The sequence below is a fragment of the Misgurnus anguillicaudatus genome, chromosome 22 (assembly GCF_027580225.2).
Source record: "Misgurnus anguillicaudatus chromosome 22, ASM2758022v2, whole genome shotgun sequence".
Classification (NCBI taxonomy): Eukaryota; Metazoa; Chordata; class Actinopteri; order Cypriniformes; family Cobitidae; genus Misgurnus; species Misgurnus anguillicaudatus.
In genome coordinates, this window is record NC_073358.2 from 24,508,180 (window position 1) to 24,532,458 (window position 24,279).

Below are 24,279 nucleotides of genomic sequence, written 5' to 3' on the forward strand. Positions count from 1 at the left end.
CTCTTCACTTCCCGTCATTGGGTATGGCAGATGGGCGGGGCCCAGTAAAAATCGCAACTATTACCAAATAGCAACATGACCCAACTACTAATGATCCAATCAATTCTAGATGGACCAATTCAAGTCCAGCCCTCCCTTTGTTTTCATCTCAGAAGCCGTTTTACTCGGATAGGTCACAACGGGGAAAATAAGACAATTGCTACTTCCGTTTCTTTGTGACTAAGTTTGGGCCACAAAAGCCGTCTCAACACAAAAGTGAAACACAAAAAGAGATGTTTGGCAGATTAAACAGTAACTAAAGGCTATGTGAATGACTATAAAAGTTATGGAAAACTATCAAAGAAAAATATTATGTGGCGGCACAACAGCTCAGTGGCCCACAGCAAAAAGGTTCCCAGTTCAAACCTTCCATATTTCCATTCACTACGAGTTTACTACACCAGTCACCCCACAGTCCAAAGACATGCAGGTTAGGTGATCGGAATATGCAGCCCAGTCTCACAAAATTTTATTAGTCACGCCATTTATTGATTCTTTTTTGTGATATTGTCACGTATTGGTTGCTCAACTTTTTTGTCCTATTTTCTTGCCATTGTCGCTTCGGTTTAGGGTTAGGTTTACATAAAATGACATCCCTACCCAAACCCAACTCTAAACCTAAGGCAAGTGATATATTGAAAAATATATCAGAAAAAATAGTATAAACCAATGTATAAAGTGACATTCTAACGCAAGCACCAAATCTCACCCTAAACTGAAGCGACAATGGTTTAAAAATAGGAAAAGGCAGTTGAGTAACCAATACGTGACAATCACACGAAAAGGAATTCATTATACTATCACGAATAAAGAATAAAAAAAATTACGTGACTATATCGCGAAACCTTGTGAGACTGGGTAGGAATATGCAGAGTTCCCACACCTTAGTTAACTCCAAATTCAAGGACCTTTCAAGGACTTTCCAGATGCTATTCCCTCAAATTCAAGGATTAAATGTGGGGACACATTTTAAGTGAGAGCAAGGTTACATTGTGTTATCTTTTAAGATACTTTGTTACAGTTCCCTTTCAAGGAACTCGCGCTGCATCACTGCGATAACACTTTGGGGACGCCTCCAGGGGTAAGTGCGTCTGAATGTGTACATCAAATTCAACCAATGGTGAGGCTTAACTACAAAGACAGGGTGACACGGGAGACAGGAAGTATATCGCTATCTGAAATATTGCCAAAGATGGCGTTACAGGGATGCAGTTAGTATGACAAGAGAGACGCAGCATCTCGTTACCTTCTCAGGGAACGACAATTACATTCGTAAACCAGAGACGTTTTCATGTATCAAACACAACTATGCAAAAAAACTTTTTGGTTTAAAGCAACATTTGCATACAGAAGATATAAGCATTTAAAGCGAACAGTTTAGCACGTCTAGAATTTTTATGATAATATCCCACAGGGAATTTTGTGGGATTTTGTTCCAGAAAAACTTCTTGCATAAAATAGATTCAAGCACTTTCAATGACCTGTATCTATGTATGTATATTTTAAAAACTTCCCTGGGCCTTGAATTTTCAAGAATTTCAAGGACCCGTGGGAAATTGTCCTTCCCCAACTTGTGTGTGTTTTTTATAACACGTTATCGCCATAGATGCTGAAATGCTATAATACAATTATTATAAGTACTTTAAAGCCATTTAATGGTAACATTTTTATTTCTTCACTAAACATAATGCCCTCCACTGCAATACCTCTTTATTACAATTTGCGTTTAAGCATATTTGAATGTTTCACAAGGTTAGATTTCAAAACCCACTGAAACAGTGTTTACGTAAACCCTAAATATTTTTAAGGAAACATTTTAAGAAGACACATAAGAAATAAGATGCAACACTTGATTGATACACAGTAGCAATTTGTGTGTGACTTAAGAATCTTATTTCTGTATATTATTTTTCATTTAAGAATGAATGAGACTTTCCACACACTTTCCATATTGCCGTGCACACAGTGTGAATGTTTTATACCTGACAGATGGATTGTTTAACTAACCTGCCTGTCAACGGAGTCTGTCTGCGTATTTGATTTGTACTGTATATAAGTTACACTCATCAGACAACATTCCAACACATTCTTTGATCAATCCTTCTCAGACTGTGGAAAAGTGGTTTCACCCGTAACGTTCTTCTAAGTGTTTAACTTTGCCAGACACTTCTCAAATTATATTTTTATACGTCTGATTGAACGTTCCCAGTACGTAGGCTATTACATTTATTACCCACTTACCAACAAAATTACAAACCAACAGTCTAAAGCACTGACAATGCTTTCTCTCTGCTTTCTTTCTTTTGGAGTACAGTGCAAGTTCAAACGCATTTTTAAAGACCCATAATATTACAGCTGATACAAAGTCATTCTTTGATCCCACAAATGGTTATGGAAAACCAAATGGAAAATAAAGTTCCTGAAATGCTTCTAAATCAGAATAACCTGGTGTCTAAGCAAAAAGTATGCTTGTCTGTCTGAAAAAAAATATTTTTATGTGAACAGCATGTTTTTGTTTATGATATTGTAGAGTCTTTTTCGTTTCTATATATCTTGTTACATATGCTTTAACAAAAAGCAAAACCGATCTTGTTCTGCACACAATGGAAAATCAATGGAATGTATTTTACATTTTTTTTCAGTATTGAGAAAGGTTTTATTTTCAAGGGGAATCTATTGTTAAATGGCTTTGCCATTAAAGCTGTTATAACAGAAGTAACCCTTGACATTTAAAAGTGTGAGCGCTGGAAAGTAAATTAGGTTTGTGATGTTGTTTTGATCTCAAAGGGCTGTGAAACCCAACATTCATTTTTGTTAAATATGGAATGTCTCAGAAGTACATTCTGACCTTTAGCATGTACAGTATGCAAAACCCTTACATAGTTGTACAGTAAGTGGCTTGTATAATAGCTTGTGATGTTAAGGGATACCCACTCCTACGATTGTTTCATACCCCAGACCCCAATCCAAGGCCAAAACTAACATTTTATTCATTCCACAAAATGCATTGCTTTCTCGTGAATTCTCAACAGTCCTTTTGTGAAATACTGCCGATGAGGCTTGAACAAAATGTCTATATAAATTAATGCTTTGATGAAAGGTATTTTAAAGAGTTTTATGTTAACTAAATGGTCTATTTGTCATTTTATGCAGTATAAAAAAGAGGCTCTTGGGGCACTCTCTTAAAACAAGCAAAGGCACGGAAAAATGTTAAAAATCAGAAAAGTAAAGTTTTACAAAAATTCTGTTTCCTGAGAAATATAAACACTTATGATATGAATGAAAGCATGATATCTTTTAGAAAAATTATGTAAGGCCTGCCGCACTAATATTGTGTGTTATTCTATACCACAGACATTATATTTAAATGTAAATACAATATAAATTATACATTATTCTCTCTTTAAGGAATTGTCTTTAATGACGCTTTACAAGAACCTTTACGTAACATTTTTTCAGAGTCCAAAAAACGGAATGCCCTTATTGCACAATTGCATGTGATGTTGGATAAATATTATTATCCAGGCGGGATGTTGTGAGGGATGCTTTCATTAAATTTACTCGGTGGCCAGATTAGAATCTGTGTTGTTACAAACAATACAGCTCTCTGAAACGGCCTCAGTATCAACACTGAGTGATGTGGCCAATTGCTCTTCCAGCCCTTTCAGGCTTCTTATAACCTGTGTGGCCCTAATATGTCCTCTCGGAGACGTCAGAGGTTCCTTATCAGTTATGAGTCTTTGTCCCAGAGCCCCCTGTTTGAAATTCATACACATTTAAGTCTTGAAGCAATTTCAGTCTTCCTTCCTCCTTGATGCAGGGCTTCCTTTTCCATCAGTCTTGTTCAGCTCTGATCAATTTCGCTTTCCTGCCACTCAGTGAAGCACTCTTCATGTTTAGACCGAGGAACATAAAGTCATTGCAGTTCTTCGGTGGGACTTCTCACACACTTCTTTGTTCTACGGTATGTCTCAGGATTCTTGAACATTTTGTGACATGTTATCAATTGTTTGAAAAGAAATCTAGAGTATTCCTCCGCCAACACTATGACTGCATGCTGTATTAATGTGCAAAGTTGCTACAGTACACTATTTGGCAACCACAAATGGGTGATTTGGGTTATTTATGATAAATGCAACTTTTTATTCAACATTAGTGTTTTATAATCATGATATTGTTGCTCAATAAGTCACTTGAGGCTGAGAGTTACAGTGATTTTACCACATGTACTGTAAGGGGTGTTCTAATGCCGGACTCAGACTACAGAATTTTCAACCTAATTTTTCCCATCTGACAATCTGAGAATATCGGGTCAAGGACCTCAGTTGGTTCCACTGTTTGACCCAGATTATCTGGTCATTTTAGGCACATACAAATTTTAGACACAAGTCATCATGCCCTTTCAAACTGAGAAGGCATGTTAGTAAACAAACTCGGGCGCACAAAACAAAAGAAAAAAAAAGAAACTAGGGAGGAACAGATAACAGTTAGCCGCGTCGTACGTCAGTCTGGCTTGCTCGACCTTATATGGCGCTGCAGTCGAATGACGTCAAAGTACCACGAGAGCTCTTCAAGAAATCTTACGGAGTAGTTTAATTTCGTCTCGCTCTCGCAGTACTTTGACGTCATCTGTCTGTCAGTTCTTGCAGCGCAGCATGAAGTCAAACACACATAAGTTACACAGATTGAATTCGTTATATAACTGGCTACATGTTTTATCTATCAATATTTTCCATGAAGTCATTGGCTGATGGAGGAACGAGCGAGCGATTGGTTACATCCCTAAAGGACTTCACATTTTCGATGGCGCTGTTTGGATTATCTATTATACTACCTCCCTATTTTAAATACAAACTTTGAAGGTGGGTTCATGTGTTTAACGGAAAGTTAATTACCAGAGTAATTCTCATATACGCTTACATGTTACGATGCAAGTAGTCCTCAGATTGTTTATTCTGAATCTATTCTATTACCAGACGTTCATGCGAAATCTGATGTAAACTTTAGACTATATATTTATATTTCACGGATTATACTCATTTGTGGACAGAAATGGTCATTGGATGATTCACACATCTAAAACATTCAACTTGTGATCAACACAAAGGTAAAAAGTCATGTTTATTTTTGCATGTTGTCATCCGGACTTCTTTCACAAAATACTACATATGATGCTAGAACATCTGTATCTCCAAACGGCTTTACAGGGGGTATGGCTTAGCTAAATGAGATGTAAATGAGCCCTATTGTCTCCCCCAGCTGGAAAAGAGAGTCCCTTTCGTCTCGATTTTCTCAATTTGAGTTCCTATATTCAAATGGCCACAACTTCTCCAAATCTTATCAGATTTCCACGTGTGGTACACATCGTTGGAAAGCTTAGAAACTTTTAGAATCTGTGAATAACTCAAAATGGCCCAGATCCGACTTGTGTCCCTACTTTCCGTGGCTGGTCACATTTTCTTTAACAGAATTCTCCTTTCAAAGCCTACAGCGAAGGGCCAGTTTGGACTACAGTCCTCTACTTTCCGATTGAATGACGTCAATATAAGAGTTTTGGACTAAACTCCGCCCACAGGAATACGTCAGTCACCAGCTAAGCTTATGGCAAGCTAAGCTGCTATCGAATCACAACACACTAAACAAACTACACAATCTGAACTTGCTACGTATTTCTGAAGGAGGGACTTCATAGAACAAGGAGGACGGTGAAAACTGTGTTTTTTTTACACATAAAACATGAACATGTTATATTGCGCATTGTAAACACAATCAAGGCTTCAAAAGCACAGGAAGAACGTGACCTTTAAAAAGACACGCTGACATCAACAACTTCAGTGGCGCGTATGGCTATTGGAACTGGCTTTTGACGCGATGTCCCTGGTTCAAATTTGCCTTTTGCCGACCTCGCTCTTCTCCCTTTTTCTATCACATATCACATCAAAAAAGCATTTACTTGAAATAAAAATTAAGAAACATTTTCTGAGCCCTGCTTATGACAGAAAACAAAGTCCTCTTATCTGTGTTAAAAATACTGTACTACACAGCCCTATTGGCTTTAATATATATTAAGAGGGCTTGGTTGGATAATTCAAGCTACCCACAAAGCATCAAGTATTATGTACTTCATGTTCTCAACAGGTCGGGTCGGCAAATGACTCGGGTCGGACCTCGGCTTAATCTTTTCCGCTCAGTGAAAAAAAACTTTTATTAATCATCACTGCTGTTCACCGTAAAGAAAGTCTGGCTTCTGCGTGCAACGTGCATCATGGAGAGGGGCGGGGGCAGACCTGACACTGCTGCCTGCATGCCTTTAGCCTGGAGAAGAAGATGGAGTTGGTGAAAAGTAAACTTGCCGCAGGTGAATTCACCGTCGCTACTACAGGAGTGGGAAAATATGTCAGGAATACGTCAGTCGGGACCTTTAAAACAAGTGTCTCTGGTTTCACCCCATGAAACCAGTACCTTTCGAAGCAATATTCTTTAAATCAGTTGCTCCTTTACACTGTCCGAAAAAATCGTCAAAATAAGTCATCCCTAGCTGTTACTGTGGCGGTACCCTTTTTAAAAAGCACCTAAAAAGCTCATATAGTACCTCAGAGGTACATATTGGCACCTCATTAAATATTGGTACATATATCTACCTAAATGGTACACATAACATAAATAACAGCTCATAAATAACAGCTGATAAATAACAGCTTGTACCATTTTTTTTACCATTTTATTCTGAAAGTGTACCGAACAGCAATGTTCCACCAGGACATGCCAGTCTGTGTCTGAACATGGATATGGTTTGGTAAAAATGTGCAGACTGCAATTTGAGGGTTTACTTTATTAACCGCTTAATTCTCTGTTTGTTTAAAACTTTTTTTCGGCTGGGGTCTAGCTTGACAAAGACTGGAATTATAAAAACTGAAGCTCCTATTACACAACCAAAGGAAACGTTTTTACTTGAATTTGGCTTCTGTTCAAAAGATCTGGATGCGCGTCAAACCACGATGGTTCTCAGCTGTGTTTCCTTCTTCCATTCCCTCTAGGTACTCCCAGCACAGATTTCAGTAACTGGATAGACTTTGAGAAATACGGGCCACACGAGACGTGTTTGTAGTTTTAAGAATTAGCCCTGTAAAGTTATGGGCAAAGAACAGGGGCGTATAATCATCAGGCTCTAAAAATCATCCTGACTCTAAGTACATTTTGCAAATAAGAGGGTACACTCTCAGAAAAAAGGTGCAACGTTCTCACTGGGACGGTACCTTTTAAAAAGGTCTAATACCAATTTGGTACAGATATACCTTTGAGGAACCAATGTGTAACTTAGGAGGTACTGTACCAATATGCACCTTTTATGTAAAAATGGTACTTTTTGAAAAGGTACCGCCCCAGTGACAACTTTTGTACAGTACCTTCTTTTCTGAGAGTGTACATACAGATATTTAAGATACAGTAACAATGTCAAATGTGTCTGGTCACATAAAATACCAATAAAGTTACGATATCACTTTTTTTTTATAAATCTGTGTGTTACAAAGTGTGCACATTATTTCCTGATTACCAGAAATGCACTATTCAGAAGATCTGCAATTTTTAGAATTATTTTAATAATAAGAAATACACAATGGTAAATATCAGCGAATTAATTAACTAAACTGTTTTGCATGCAATATTTTTGCTCTAAAACTATGAGTCATGGTGCTCAGTGGCCATGTTTGCAACGCCTCTGGGCAGCTACGCAAGTCCTATCTACTTCAATGTTGGAAAGCAGATATCTTTAAAAATGTGAAGTAAAACAATATATTTCAGACCAACTATTAAACCTGCATCAACTGTAACTAAAAACACTTTCTCTCCACAATGCTCCAGCTACTACACATGCAGAAAGACTGGTAAGTACCTCACAACACTCAGTCCCATCACCCAGAGAAACATTTAACAACTGATGATTGGCTTTTTTACTGAAAGGCAAGACTTTCATCCATAAAGTGTCTGTATTGAGCATTGTACAGGTCTAATTTCACTAATCTCCTCCAATCTATATTTTTCAAAAGTTTGGTTCCAAAACGCAATAAATCCAATTTTGCACTTTTGTGAACAAATTGCTGGGTTAAAATTACCCAAATAATGGCTTGTTCTAACCCAACTGCTGGGTTGTTTAAACATGGGTAATTAACAATAACCCAGCAGTTGGGTTAAAGCAACCCATTATTTGGGCATTTTAACCCAGCAATGTGTTATGTCCAATAGTGACCCAGCCCTGGGTTAAAAACAACCCAGCATTTTTTAGAATGTGGTAAAAATGTGTGAAAGTGACAAGAAATTAATTTATTTAACAAACTTTCACATAGCATCTTTAGGTTATAATAACATTAAAAATTCAAATCCATAATTTGATTTTCAAAGATGTATTATAAAAACTGATTATTTTTTCCACAAAATGCAATAAATCCATGACTTTTTTTCAGTGAGAACTGACATTGACAAGTGGAGCTTTTCACTCAAAGTTGAATCTCGCTCTACTCTCCACGCTCAGCGCTGATCACGAAAAAAAACGCTAGCTGCTGGCTGATTTGAAAAACACAGAGCTTCCATTGGAAACAATTGAAAACATGCACTGGCCGCGGACGTAAAAGCTTTGGTGTGCACGCCCCCAGTAGCCTACCTAAATAAATGTCACAGGGTGACTTAGGGCGGAACCAAAAATAGAGAGGAGAGGTTCCGCCCGGAGCAAAAAAATTTTTTAAACCCCCGTTTACTTCCTGGGTTGCCATGGCAGCGAAATCAGGCCAGATCCATCACAGGTGTGCAAAGGAGGCAGCGATTACTGACTGGGCGGTCCCTATGATTACTGCAGATTTAAAACACGGGCTGATGAAGCAGAAGGTCGTCGATATCGGGCGAGTGAACAAACACCAGCCTCCGAAGAGTCCGTAGGCTCCGCTTATCCGGCGACCGCTAGAAAGCGGGCGGAAAGAGTGCGGGGCTGGTTCGGGTGAAAGGACGGCGTGGATGTTTGCAGGGAGTTCGTTGCTGGAGTCATTGTTGACGCTGTGTTGCGGTGTTGTTATCGCTCGTACATTTTCCAGGCTGGGCTAGCGTGGCTGTGTGGACGAAGGAAAAGCATAGTTGCTGTGATCTGAAACAGAACAGGAAGCGGAACGGAGTCAGTGTGAGTGGTCATTGATCTTAAGGAACTGAAAGTTATTACCATCATTGTGTAAGGTACCGTCATAGGGGTGCTACACCTTACCGTGTGAAGCTGGAAATACTGACCTGTGTGTGTGTGCTGAAGAGGAAAGCAACAGAGCAGATTTCACGGTGGCTGTGAGTACAATAATTGTGATTTTGAGACATTGTGTGTTAACCCGTTGTGTGGCAGACCACTCTAGAAAAGGGAGGACGGCCCTACCACGGAGCAGTGTGGTGGGAGTGCCGGAAGAGGACGAGCTAGGGCTGCTATAGCTCCATGAACGTAGACTGAGCCGTGCTGAACAACGGCAATCGAAACCGGTGAAGGAGGAGAAGACGGGGTCTCTAAGTGTTCACTTGAGTGCGGTGGGTGAGTCTGTATTGCTGTGGAAAAATTCACTTTGAAGTGGTGCAGTGTCTTTGCTGTGTATGTGTGTATCGTCAGCTAAACCCCCGCCTCCATCCCCTTTACCGTGGAAGAACGGGAAGTATTTCCATTCTGCCTCCAGGAGGAAGAGGAGGGCGCCACAGGATTACAAAACCAGGCGGAGGAGCCTGAGTTGCACCCCCCTTACAGTGCTTTGGATCCCAGACACCTGGTCCCATCCCCCCCCTTTTTTACTCTTCCGACCACGGCCCACCTGGAGGGCAGAACGAAGATCCTTAGTTTTAATTCCCTTCCCCCCTCCCCTTTTTCCCATTTCCCATATTCATTTTAATTAAGTTAAATAAAAATTATATTTTTATACTTACGTGCGCTGTGTTGTCTGGTCATTGGGTTGGCTTAGGGGACCTCCTCGAGGTGGAAGTTAAAAGGGGCGTGGCTCATTTATATTAGTGGCCAGCCCCGACTTGTGACATAAACGTTTTCATATGTGTCTCTCACTAAGTTTGCAAGTGTAACTGTGTTACTGGTTACCAGTGCTAATAGTAGCGGATTAATTTCTAACTGTAATAAAACTGACTGGAACTACCTGTGCATTAAATGGTTTTAATGCACACCTTCCAGCCAATCAGAATCGAGTATTTAAACAGACCATGGTATAATCATTTAGTTGACTAGTGGTATACACTGATTAAAAATCAAAAGATTAAATTACATTAATCAAAACACTTACTTTGTCATATTAAAAACACTGTCATTGCTGATGTCATCCTTGGGACGTTGTCGCTGAACTTTTTTTGACAGCGATCAGCTGTAACATGTTTTGGTTCTGCTCGTTTTTAGTTGACTTTGCGTAAAATAATGGAAAGTTTATCATTAGATCTCCTGGGGTCAATGTGTTAGCATGACAGAAGCTTGATGCTGTCATGTGAAAACAAGCAACAGTCAGCATTTTTCCGTCGCCCGAGTTGCTTACGTTTCTTCCCCACTACAGAAAACCACCACAGGTTTATCAATGCCATCAAAATAATTTTTTTGTTTGTTGAACACGAAGTACAAAGTAGTTGAGGAAAACTAGGATTCCGTTTGTATTCAGCGCGCCCGCTATTGTTGTTTACAATGCGTGGAATGGTGCGCTGTGATTTGTTGAGTGGATTTATTGCATTCTGCAGAAAAGGAGGACTGGCGTTTATCAGGTTTTGGAAAAAAGGGAGAAAATATAACAGAATAACACGGTGGATATCGGATTTTGCGTAAAATTAAGAATTTACATTTTAAATAATGACCAGATACAATACTGATTTTGGTGGTAAATAATTTTTTTTTAAATGGCGTTTATCGCTTTTTGGAACCAAACTCTTCATTTACAAAGCACTAAATGCCTTTAAATAGTGCCACAATATGTATCTAAGTAAGAAAAAAGTCTTCTTTCTAGGCAAATTATGTTGTTACACCTTATTCCAGTAGTTTTCAAACCTCTCCCTGGGAATCCATTTCTCTGTACATTTTGTATTTCTCTTTTACCTGAAACACTTAGTTCAGTTCATGGAGCTCGCAATGTGCCAATGATCAGAGTCAGGTGTTTCAGATAAGCGAGACATAAAATATTTGCAGAGCAGTAGATCCCTGAGAACAGGATTGTAAACCACTGTCTTCTTCTGAATGCTGAGAGCTTGTAACTGTATTTGATTTGTGTGATTAACATTGCAGAAAGCGAGTAATTAATCAAATAATACCGAAATGATGCAGAAGAGCACTAAAATGGGCCCATATCCAGACATGCAGTGCACTTTCAGCATTTCAAAGAGCTTATTCAGATGCCTTGGATGTAGATATGAAGTGATGCTGTACAGTCTCAGTACCCTGGCCCGATTGAGGTGGCCTGCTGCTTTCATCTTTCACCTTCAATGGTGTTTAAAACACCTGGCTTGGTTCATTTACAGTTAAGCAAGGATCTTCAGGTGATGACCAGCTCTATAGATCATGTTGCTGGGCAACAGGTTTAACCAAATGTCAAATGTCCATTTCTGCTGATTTCCAGTATGCTTGCCAGAAGCCTTTTCGCATCAGCATCAAGACACATGGTCATAGAAAACAAGAAGACTCATCCTTCAAACAAAGTCAAACACAGGCTCTGTTTTCTTAATTTTTCTAAAGAACTCACCGCAGCCGTCAACATCACGAATGCATTCCAAGCACATGAATAAAAAAATTGATTCTCAATGTCAACAGATTAATACATATGACAGAAGTCATTTAGCGAGCGGCACGGGCATGTTTTCATTCTGAAGAGGCAAAAATTCCCATGGCTTATTTTCTTAAGGAAGGGAGTTCAGACAAGGAAAAGAAAACATGGGAATTATATTCATGGCAATATAATTCGATTTATGCACAAATGTTCCATAGAGAGTCATGCGATTCGTGTCTCCGTGCTCGGCTCGGGCTGTTTTCAAGCTTTGAAATTTTCTTCTAAAACATGATCTTAATTTCAAGCAACCAGCACGCCACGCCATCAGACATCTCGTGGGTACTGCAACTCCGACGTCAAACTCTATTTGCCTCAGATCATTTGAGATTTTCATTGAGGAGTGCTCCCTTTCTCCCCTAAAATACTTGAGAGTGAAGCCTGGGGGAAAAAGACCAAGCTTTAACATCTAAAGCAAATAACATCTGACTTTACAACTGCATTATGGGATAAAAGTCCACAAAGGCACTCAGACTGGAAGAATGTGTCTGATCCACCCTGTTTTATTGCCAGGCTGTACTTTTTTGGTAGAATGAAGTTCTGGATGGTTTACCTGACACTTTCCCACTACGGCCATGGTTTGGATTTTATTAAGTGCATAGGAACCGCCCGGGAGTGGTCAAGATGTTTCAACTGAATTACATCCATACCCTTCTTTGTCCCCAATTATTAATATTTATGGCAGGGGAAGAGGAAGCACAACTCCGGCCCAACCTTAATTGCACCCGATCCCACATTAAAGAAACGTCTCTGCCACTTTTTATGCTATGTTGTGCTTTGGAGAATGTGATTTATTTCTTTTCAGACGAATCTGCGCACGTAAGATCATATCTTTAGTTGTGACACTTTAGATTACACGCAATTTGCAATAGAATTTATTGATTCTCTCAAGGATGTTTTTCAGTACAAAAACAAGATTTATAGCCAATCACTGTCACACACTGTGTGCGGTAACCAGATATGTCTGGTCCATGGATCAATTTATAGTACAAAAGTACAAAATATGAGTACTCAACAGACCAAAACATGAATTTACACTGTCAAAAAACAAAAATTGTCAAAAATAATCCTTGTCACTGGGGCAGAACTCCTTTAAAAAGTAAACCTTTGCATGTTATGCCACTTTTTCATTGCATAGTACCTCACAGTTTGGTTTGGGTCGGCTTACTTTTGGGGGCTTTCCACTGGGTACAGTAGGTAGTACCCGATAGTTTTTTTAGTACCAACTCGGTTGGGGTTCCAAGCAACAAAAGTCGCTGTTTATTTACTTCCATCACTGCTGGTCCTCTCAAAACATACACAACAAGCTGCTGTTTCTTCTACAATAAAGTAAATGAAAGAAATGAAAACCAATGCAATACAATGAATGTCCACCCACAGACTGTTTTTAAATGGGGTTGGATAAATATTTTTTGCTTTGCTGTGTGTGATTTTGGTTAGATGACAGTTGTAGGTTACAGTTTGACAAGAGTTTACAGATTGACAAAAGCACAATGTTTTGTTTTATTGCGACTGTACACAAATATAAGCTAACACTTTGCAGTTTGAATGATATTCCATATGAACAAAATGACGGAGTATGTATTGTTTTTACGTTTCCACTGTTCAATCGCGCCCGCCCCTCTCTCTCTCTCTCTCTCTCTCTCTCTCTCTCTCTCTCTCTTTCTCTCTCTCTCACACACACACACATGCACGCACATACCCATACACTCACATCACGTGTCTCTTCAACAGTAGTTGCGCATTACGTTAATTTTCACGCAAGTTTTATTTCTTTTTATATCGTGTATATTATATTATAATGTCACATGTCCTGCTACTACTGGCACTTACAGGACCTCTTGCTGATGTGAATTTAACTCTGTCTGTCCCTCATCATGACCAGGCTGTGGATGTTTAGGCTCGCGAATTCAGGCTCGCGAATTCTAGGAATCTGCGGACCAATCACGGCTAGTAGGCCGACTCTTCTTCCTCATTTTTTTACACGTAACAGTACAATATAGGTGATTGTATTAGTGCCCCTGCTGTTGGCTGTTCATATTGCGTTATTAGACGTTTTAGCCGACGGCCTGGGATTGCCAATCCGTCCCTGCATGCCGCAGTGAAACATCACACATTTGAATCAGCTATCGCGTCTGTTTTAAGCGATTTAAACTTTTCCTTTTCGTTAAAACCCGAGCAAAGAACAACACTCGAAGCTTTCATATCTTAAAAAGATCGCCGTCTTACCGACTGGATTCGGCAAAAGTCTGATATACCAGCTTGCAACTTTGGTTTTTAAACGAATGGGTCTTAGCAAGAGCGCCGAGCCCTGTGGTGCATACATCCTCCCCTTCATTGCTCTTATTGGTTTTAGGTCTATCCAATTGCACCAAGAGGCATTTGAGCGAGGTCCGATGGTGACGCCCCTTTGAAAATTATTTGTCTATGAAGCTTTGCCAGACCATGGCCCTGTCCCAAATGGCGCACTTCATGTGGACTTTCGGTCTCGTGGACTTAAATCGCACATGCTCACTTAGTCTACGAGTCCATAGGGTGTCCCATCTGTATTTTTTATGCTTCAAAGTGTGCTCATCAGCGCCCCCTTTGCCCCCTTGATGCGGTCTCCGGCGAAGCCCGCACTGCAGCAGGCTTCGCACACTTTACCAACCCAAAAGTCCTTGCGAAAGAGCAATCAGACCAATCCGACGACAGAAGGGAGGAGTTCACACTGACGGGAAACTTTCGTTCCTATTTCCGGCGTGACGCTCAAATCTGTCCCAAAACACGACTCCGGTGCACCCACGTGGACTCGCATCAAGGGTCCCCTAAAGTCTGCACTCTATGATGTCATCAAAGTGTGGACTCTGAGGAGGACCACAAGTCCGGAGTGTGCCATTTGGGACAGGGCCTACAACTCTACTAAGAATTGTCTGGTTTTAACCAGGCTAGACCAAGCTGCTTCTTCATTGATGGTCGCGCTGCTACTGTGGTTACACGCGTGGATACTGCCTACCAGCGGTCTGCATATGTGTTTGCACGTCAATGAGAACGCAGAAGTATATATGAAAACCGACGCTATCCTACGCCGTAGGACGTATGCACAAATATAATGAGCCCTTTAAACGTGACGTGAAAACACTGAACATCACTGATTAGTCTGAGAGAATTGTGACGAACGTTATGCTAAACACAAGATTAACTTTAACTTTGTGCTTGCACTGACTATAGAGCAAACCAGTTGTCATCTGTGCTTTATTGTAAGTTTCCATACTCCCTTTTAGCAGTGAAAATCATCCACGGGTTGAGAATCAGGAACACCATACCTGTGTTTTCCAGACTTGCGGTTTGTTGCAGCACATTTGCAGCATGAAAATGTGCGACATTTTGCAACTTAAATCAGGTTAACAGAGCCTGATTTAACTTTTTTCACAAAGTTTCCTTGGTATAATCAAAACGGATTTTATAATGCTTCCATATTAGATGAGTTGTCACATTACAAGTCTGTTGTGTGAAAATAACTTTTGTTTTTTGCTTTCCTTTCACAAAGTATTTTTTTCTTTATATAAGAATTTTGTTTTAATTCTATAATCTAGACTACTTAAAGTTTATGAATATTGATGCAAATAGATTTTCTTCCACCAGCTTTCATCTGTTTGTAATTTGCCACATGTTTCTCGTTATATTATTAATAACAATAGGATAAACATCTGTGACCATCATGTGATGAACAATTCTGTCTGGATCATTTTGTGGTACTTTTCAAATAGCAAATGTTCACCCATGTTTTAAAACCATCATAGTGTCTTTAAATCAAATAGATGACTGGTGTGGAGATAGCAGCTTACTAACTCCAGCATGTCGAGTTTGTTTTTTATTTATGCCCTGATCAGCATGAAAACAAATGCGAAATGCTTGCATAAAATGAACTCGTGTGATCTTGGACCCCCCAGTCAGACCAATCATAATATTTGTAAACAAAGACTTTTGCAAATCCTCTGGGTAGACAACTATCATTCAGCATCCAGTCTACACAGGAAAAACCAGACAACCACTGGGAAATGTTGAATATCTCTGCTTGTCTTTACATTGACTTTCTAAAAGACAATCTTCTGAAAGGCAATCCAAAAATGGTGTAGTAGTAAAGACTCAGGGCTTGTAACACAGAGGTCTAAGGTTCAAGCCCTTAGGCATTTGGGTTGCTATGTTTCCCTATATACTGTTGTGCCCTTGAGCAAAGGTAGGACCAGTCCCTTTACTTAAATCAATGTAAGTTACTTTGCTGAATGACATGTTACTGAAGTGATGACAGGTATGTTTGTTATTGATCTGGGCAGCAAGTAACAAGATGTTTCAGACTGCCGACTGTCCCATCAATATAGAGAGTGTGAGAAACGTGCACTGACATGACCAAATTTTTCTGCTAGAATGTGATGTCTGTGGTTGTACAAGCAGCCAATAGGAGATAAGGATAAACAGAGAAATAAGTCATAAGGGCAAACCACAACGTCATTACATAAAACAAATGAATTGGAACAGCCTAAAGCTTAGAGCAAAATGTAATGGTTTGACGAGAAGGCTGTAAGAAAAGCCACCTACATTTCTAAAGCCCTTTTCACACAGAGATAACGGAAAAGGCGTCTGGGATCGTTTAATTTTTGCTTCATTGCCAATTATTTTCCGGAATCTGTGCGTGCATTCACACACATTTATGACAAGATCGTAAGGTTTTGATCATTTGAATGATCTCGGCTTCAGCGTGGATAGTGACAAGCTCCCTGATCTCTGCTTCAATCCAGTTTGCGACGTTTCTCGTTGTGAATGTTGATCTGCGTTTAAATCTGTGTGTCAAAGATCTGAACCATAACTTCTGGTTGCGATGACATTCATGTCCTTACTACAGCACACCCCATACAGCATTGTTTTTGCATATGCAAAAGATGCTTTCCAACAGGTTTTATCGTAGTTTTTGTCCAACTCCATTGAATTGTATTAGATGTGCTGTGAGGTACGGTATTACTCCGCTGCCGGGAACGTTGTTTGTATTCTTGCAATTGGCAAAGGTGGATTATCGCCACCAACTGGGCTGGAGTGTCTATTATTCAAGCTCTCAACGGAAGAATATACCGGTGTGAGGCGTTTGAAAAAATAGGTCCACAAGTTTACAACAAATGCTAAAACACCTGTTAGAAAGCAAAAAGCGATTTTTGTGTGAGCATATCAGTACACACCTGGCCGCTCGGTGAGTTTTGCGTCTTTGTAGGCGAAGGTTTGATGCATTTTGGGAAGGATTGTTCCAGTGCACCTATTCAGCCATTGTAGAGGTGGGAGGTGAAACAACAAACACCCGAAAATTCTCGGGCCAGCCGCATATGTCGACATTTCAGTCAAAACCGTTCTATTTCATCATAAACAATCTGAAAACAGGGTTTTAAGTGTAAAATACCAAATTGTCCTTTAAATACAACCCATGAAAATTTGTTATACTTTGTTTACAAAATAATGGGTACATTCTACCTACACTATTTTTAACAGTAATAACTGCAACATCATTTTCCATGTTATTGGCACGGTGGCAGAATCGCGATTTGTTGAGCTACAGGTAAGTTTTTGTTTAACTTATTGATATCATCATCAATAGAAATTTAAAGTTGTTTTACTGTAAAATCTACCAGATATTATTGAATTATATATTGAACTTATTAAAATTTGAAATATATTAACTTCCATTATTATTATTTACGTGGCTAAAACTCGTGAACAGCGGAGCTGCTGCACGTGGTTGAACTCGAACAAGTGACAAGATGGGAAGGCCTCGGGCTGACAAAAACCGGTAAAGCGATCAATGCTAGATAATTGACGTTACTGTAACATTTTTCTTGCATTTATCTGTTGATATTTTGAGTTTTGTGTTAGAAGGGATCATTTTATAAAGCATGTTATTATTATTATCATTTATGGATTTATAATAACTTTTGTAAGTACATTCTTGTTAGTGTTCAATGTTTTATGCACATGTACTGTGAGTTATGTAATATGAAGTTGTATTTTTTGCACTTAATTAGTTTTAAATGAAGTTGAAAAGGTAAGTGAGATCAGTGTCTCCTCTCATTTCCGTGTCTCCTTTAATTCTCTAATGGTAACGTGAAGAAACAATATTTAGGAATCTTACTTCTAATGTATTTTTCTCATGAAGACTTTGGTTTGGTTTTTAAATAGAATATGTTCAAGATGCTTTATGTAACACTATGATATGTTGCATTTCACTTGAAATGTATTGTAAGGGGTTATTTTGTACTTACATTAATTAGTTTTAAATGTTTACCAAATATTATTTGGTCAATAAATAAAGTCAATTTATGCAATCTCCTATGTCTCACTATTTTTAAATTAAACCCTGCCTGAAAAAAGTAATGTTTTCCTAATGGCTAATCATTATTAAAGAGCACCTATTGTCCGATATACGTTTTTACATTTCCTTTGGTGTGTAAGTGTGTATTAGTACATGTTAATGATATGCAAAAGGTACAAACCCCAAAGAGCAACGAGTTATCATCTTCAACGTAAATCTCTTTTCTTGGACTACAACAAACACACAGATTGTAGGCAACAGATTACTTCCTGGGATTGGTGATGTAGACAATACCGACATTATCATAATTCCTCCCACTTGGGACTCACAGCCTGTAAATTAACTCCTGTTAGCAACTGAATCTTTTAAACATGGTAAGGAGCTTCACATTTCCGGCTGACGTCAGAGGTATTCAGGCCAATCACAACGTACAGATTAGCTTGCCTTAAGGGACACAGAGCTTTTCAAATCCATGCATTTCAGGAAGAGAGTGAAATTTTGTACCTACAAAAATTTACGGTATTTGGAAAATAATAGTGTGTTTTTTAACCATAAACCACACAAACACATTGCATTATACAAAATACTAGACTTGTTGCGATAGTCGGTATAACCAGTGATACACGGTGTTTTAGCCTCTCACCCGTTAGAACACTTGGCCACCGCGACACCGTCTTTTACCGTCTTTTGATATTTTCTTGTAATTAAATCATTTTGTTTCGTTACAGAGAGCAAACACTAACAACTGAATGTGTCTGCAGCCTGAATTCTGAGTTTGTTAAAACTAGTTATATTTCCTAATTAAACTAAGGTCTAGTCCTGGTTTAAGCTAATCCCTGTCCGAGAAACCACCCCATAATGTTTAATATCAGCGAGATCGTTTTGTTGTTGTGTTTTTCATTAATAATAATAATAATACAAAACTTTTTATTCAAGTAGCGCTTTAAATGGAGAAAGAGACAGTTAACGTTACTCAGCTTGGGACTGGCGGATTTCCATCAGAAGTACCTGCGTACAGTGGCTCAAGCACTTGATTAAACCAGCTGTTGCACTCCCATTGCAATTTAATGCATCATACGCAAACACTGCATTTAAACAGCTGCAACTAATTCAAAAGTGAAAGTAAAAAGCGCACATCTGCATTTGCATTTATAAGCCCCTCCCACCCAGTGATTACCCAGTTTGTCTTGCAATGATTTACTGGGGAGAAAATTCAGTCACCGCAACAACCCAAATACACAAAATAGCGTTGTTTTAAGCAATGAAATAGGTGCTCTTTAATAATAATTTAGTAACTGTGGCTTACTCCCAATAGAGTTAATGTTACTTAATTTTTATAAGTAATTAGTTATGAGAAATATTACATACATACATAACATATGTACATAATTTTTTGTTTGTTTATCATAGATGCTAAATTTAGGTACTCTTTACTCAAATATAAAGGATAGGATCTACCCAAACAAAGTGAGTGCAAATTGTTACCTCAATCATATTGAGTGGATTCTATAGGTTGTTTTTTACAGTGTATGTCTGCATTACAAAAACGATGCCAGACTATTTACGATACGCGTTTTCATTCACACAGAACAGAAGCCTCTCTGACAATTGTTCGGAAATTTTCTCGGGGTCCAAAGTGCTGTGTGAATGAGGCTTAGCAGTGATTAAATAAGATGCTTAGAAAAAACTCAGTCTTAGCCAAAACCTCTACACATTGATGTAGATCTGACTTGAAACATAAAAGGAATAACACTAATAACTGAATAAATCAGTGAATTTGATGGAAACCAGAAATGATAAATTGGAAGGGGGGGACCAATTCTTAGAACAATTTCCGAGTTATATAATGCATAGTTTCTTATAATGACTTTGAGCTTCTTAAGTAGAATGTTAAGAAATGAGGGACTGAAAATTTGTTCTTATAACATGGCAATTAATGTGAATAGTTGTCAATTATTATTAAAAAATAATAATAATCCATAATAATTTTTCTAGCATGATGTTCTGACCAACAAGTATACAGAAAGAGTGAACATTCGTAAGATAATTGTTATGAAGAAAGAAATGAAAAATTAAGGCATGTTTGTCAAGTATGAAACACATACTCGAAATGTGACCTCTGCATTTAAGCCATCTAGTGAGTATTGACCACACACACTGCAAGTCGTGACCACAAAAAAAACGAGAGTAGTGTGCAGCTCCCGAGGAGCAGTTGGGGTTAAGGTGCCTTGCTCAAGGGCACATCAGTCGCAACCTGCCAGCTGTGAGACTCAAACCGGCAAATCTTAAATTACAAGCCCGACTCTCTAACCACTAAGCTAACTGTCCTTGTAATTTGCCTAGAAGGAAGACATGTTTGCACTAACATGTAACAGTTAAATGTGCATCCTTATTTTAGTGCATTTACTGTAATGTCTTCAAATGAATCATTTTTTAAGCACAAATTGATGTGCATGATTAATTTACTTAATTGACAGGCATATCATGTAATTAGTTTGATTGGCAGCCGTAGTTCTTGAACACATATTTCCATATGGCAAGAAGCCCTCTCATGAGGTTTCAGTTTGCGTGAAATGGTTTATTTTATATTCCCTTGGATTAGTTTACTTCAATGATTCATTTCTCCCGTCATAAGCCTCTCAGATGCACATATCTTTGTCTGAGACAGATGTGCCCTAAAGACATCACTGTGTTTTACAAAGCACAGAACAGAGAAGAGTGTCGCTATGCATTACCATTCCCCTGTCTTTTAAATCACACATTAGTCACTACTTGCGTGAGTCGCCGCGCAAACGCTATTGTGCGAACTATCAGAAGAATTGTTTTTCCTCAAATATATCAGTGCTAAGGGAGATGGCTTTCCGTGAGATCTCTGGATGTTTCAAAATTCAAGACAACTGTGAACGCTCAGAAGTGAGTTGCAGGCAGGACAGTCCGTCATTTTCAGCGTTTGAGCAGGATTTACAAGAGCACATTGAAAGATGCTTTCGGATGCAATGTGGTTCTAATTCGCACAGACTGGGTTTGGTCGTGTCTGAGAATGGTCTTTATCACACGCAGTATTCAAAGCCTTTGCATGCCATACGTGCCCCTTCAAATCTGGTCCAACAATTTATCGGAGGATTGCGGGCAATTTTGATACCTTTAATCGACCACATTACAGTTTAACCTTGCCTGTATACTCTCTGGAATGATTTTATCAGGCTGAGGAATTTGTGCAATCTCACAACGAGGACTTTAAAAGATTTGCACACAACTTTTTTAAACCTGTCCTTGTTCTTTGGGAGGAAAGCAAAACCATATGTTTCTCAGATTTCAACCTGGAACAATTTCAATTTACATCAAATGTGTAACACTGTAAATGTGCATACATAGATATTCAAAATTGTGCTTATGTGTAAGTGTATTGTGTTCAATTAATATGGATATTAACAATAGTACTATAGCACTTTTTACACAGACATTACGGAAAATGCATCCGGAATATGTCCGGGATTGTTTGATTTTTGGTTCATTCACACTGCCAATGATTTGCCGGAATCTGTGTAAAGATCCTGTAAAGACATGTGATGTGTTTAAAGTCCTGCACTTCTCCGCAGCGTCTAAAGTTTGCTTATTATCCGTTATTTTTCTCTCCAGAAACACACTGTTCTGTCATGCTGGTAAGTGATCTCAGTCCAGTTTGCAGACATTTCTCATCGTGAATGTTAATATGCATTTGAAACCCCAGTTTTAAAGAGCTGAACGATATATCTTGTTGCAATGACGCGCATGCATTTTTGTTTATTATAAGCTCATATGAGCGTGTGACGTGCTATTCTTATATGCTGGTGAATGATCTCAGCTTTAGTGCACTGTGATGAGCGCCCTGATATCTGCTTCAGTCCAGTTTGCCGACATTTCTTGTCGTAAATGTTATTCTGTATGTAAACCTCTCATTTTAAAGAGCTACCCCATAACTTCATGTTTCCATGACACGTGCAACCTTACTACGGCACGCCCCTTACGTATTTTTTGCGTCTCATTCACACAGAGGGCTTTCCGGGGTATCTTATGGAAATGGTTCTAGGTCCTCTTTCTGGGAATGTTCCCGGAACATTTACAAAACGTGTTTGCATTCACCCAAAAGCATTGGCGGCCAGTGACTTTTTATTTCGAGGGCGCTCGCTGAGAAGTTCGCCACAACATGTGTATAGCCCGTCATGTGTGGTTCGTAATTTCAAAATATGTGTTCGACGCGTCGAATGATCCTATATGCATCACGTGTCTTGTCAAATTAAGTGCCTGATGCAGACGTGTCTAAAGGGTTTATGATGAGACCCTTGCGTTTGCCAGATACTTGCATTTCATGCGCAATCAGAGTTTACTGTTAAGGGAGTGTCTTGCATGTATTTTGTGTACGTGAGCGTCTCTTTAATCATAAACGGTTTTGACGCGTGTGCAGCAGGCACTTATTTTGACCAAACACGTGATGCACATTGTTCACATGACGCAACAAACACATATTTGCGCCCCTCGGATGAGCAGTCACGAGCTGCCACTGCACAAAAGCCTGTCGCCAATTTTTGGGGTATTTTCTTGGACCAAAGTGCTGTGTGAATGAGGTTTAACAGTAATTCACAGACTGTCCTCAAGAAAGCAGCAGAAGTTGTGGCTCATTTGGAAACATACCTGCTACCCTTTGGTTAATCTGCTTCTTTTCCTGGCTGACAGTGATAGGTTGATAGTTAATGAGAGTTTTTGTGCCCATATAATCTGAACAGTTTGGGTTTGCTGTTTGCTACAGTATAGTGAGGCTCGAGGGAATACTCTACTCAAACTCAGATTTTATAGACAAAACATGGAAAGAGAAGGGAATGAGGGATGCCGGGAAAAAGTAGGTTGCTTTTATAACCTCATAATAATTATTGAGATTAGATAAGAACCACTCGAATTTGTGTTTAATGGCATCATGTGTTTTACAAACGTGATGATCATCTTCCAGTGTTAAAGGGAATCAGTCTCTCCTGCCAGGGTCGGAGTATTTTTTCCACCTGCTGTTCCAGCTCACACATACTTTTAAGCTTCACTTTGTTCAAAAAGACCAAGATCTACTTTCCTATTTACACAGATTTCTTGAATGACAAGTTTAATAAGAAACCAGAAAATAAAGGTGGGAGAGGGACTTCCTACATTTTTGAGGTTACGATGGTTATGTCTGTGTGAGAAACAATGGGTATATTTGGGAGTATACTGACTGTAGGCCTGCCTTATGGATAAGTCCCGTCTTCCAATCCATTTGGGACAACACAAATGTTTACACTTATATTATCAGTTGTAGAAACACAGCTTAAAAACCCAGAATAGCCAGAGGGAGTCTTTTTAATGAAAATTCCAATAGGGTGAAGCTGTGTGACTGCAGGTGATGTGGTGTTTAAGAAGGATTACCTTACCTGAGGGTATGCAAGACAACAGCATCGAGTTCACATAAGGGAGGGGTTTCCAATTCCATTGGTGGCTCAGCTTGTCGCAGTTCTGTAAAGAAAATGAAATATAATAATGTAAGATAGAAGTGGGTGTTCACCTGTAAAACAGGACAATAACCCTGAGGAACATTGACAGTTGTGAGAGAGCCGAACCGTAGTGACAGACATTTGGGCTGCAGCTTATTTTAAGTTCTTTTAACATTATTTATTAGGTTACAGCAACTTATCACTAGGCAAGATAAAAAATTTAAGTTAAAATGACTTGTAAAACCAAGTAAAAAAATATTTTTATCAGTGTATCACATTTATGATGATGTCATAACGATAAGTCTGACCCACTCTGAAGCGGTGCTTAACTGCAATGGTAAAACAAACTGAGCCAAAGTAATGCGAGCCAAGCTGTGTGGTGACAAGCAATAAAAAGCGACTTTTTTAGTTCTACACTATTACCAATATAATAGATACATGGCCTATAGGGAAGAAGTAAACAAAAAAAGAGTAGGTGATTTTAATTTAAAACCATGGAGTGGAGAGCTCTGAGATCACATACATTTATTTATTTATTTCTTTATCTTGGAAAAGACATGGTTAGTTAAGATATACTGTCAAAAAGTATTATATGGTTGAT

General features: G+C 38.9%; 1 protein-coding gene across 3 annotated transcripts in view; it reads right to left on the reverse strand.

Moving 5' to 3' along the window:
• arid3c (AT rich interactive domain 3C (BRIGHT-like)) overlaps window positions 1–24,279 on the reverse strand; it is a 189,562-nt gene that overhangs the window by 149,083 nt on the left and 16,200 nt on the right. For all 3 annotated transcript variants that reach the window (XM_073860275.1, XM_073860273.1, XM_073860274.1), the window contains exon 2: window positions 23,619–23,700. The gene's annotated coding sequence lies outside the window, so the exon portion shown is untranslated. The remainder of the gene's footprint in view (window positions 1–23,618; window positions 23,701–24,279) is intronic.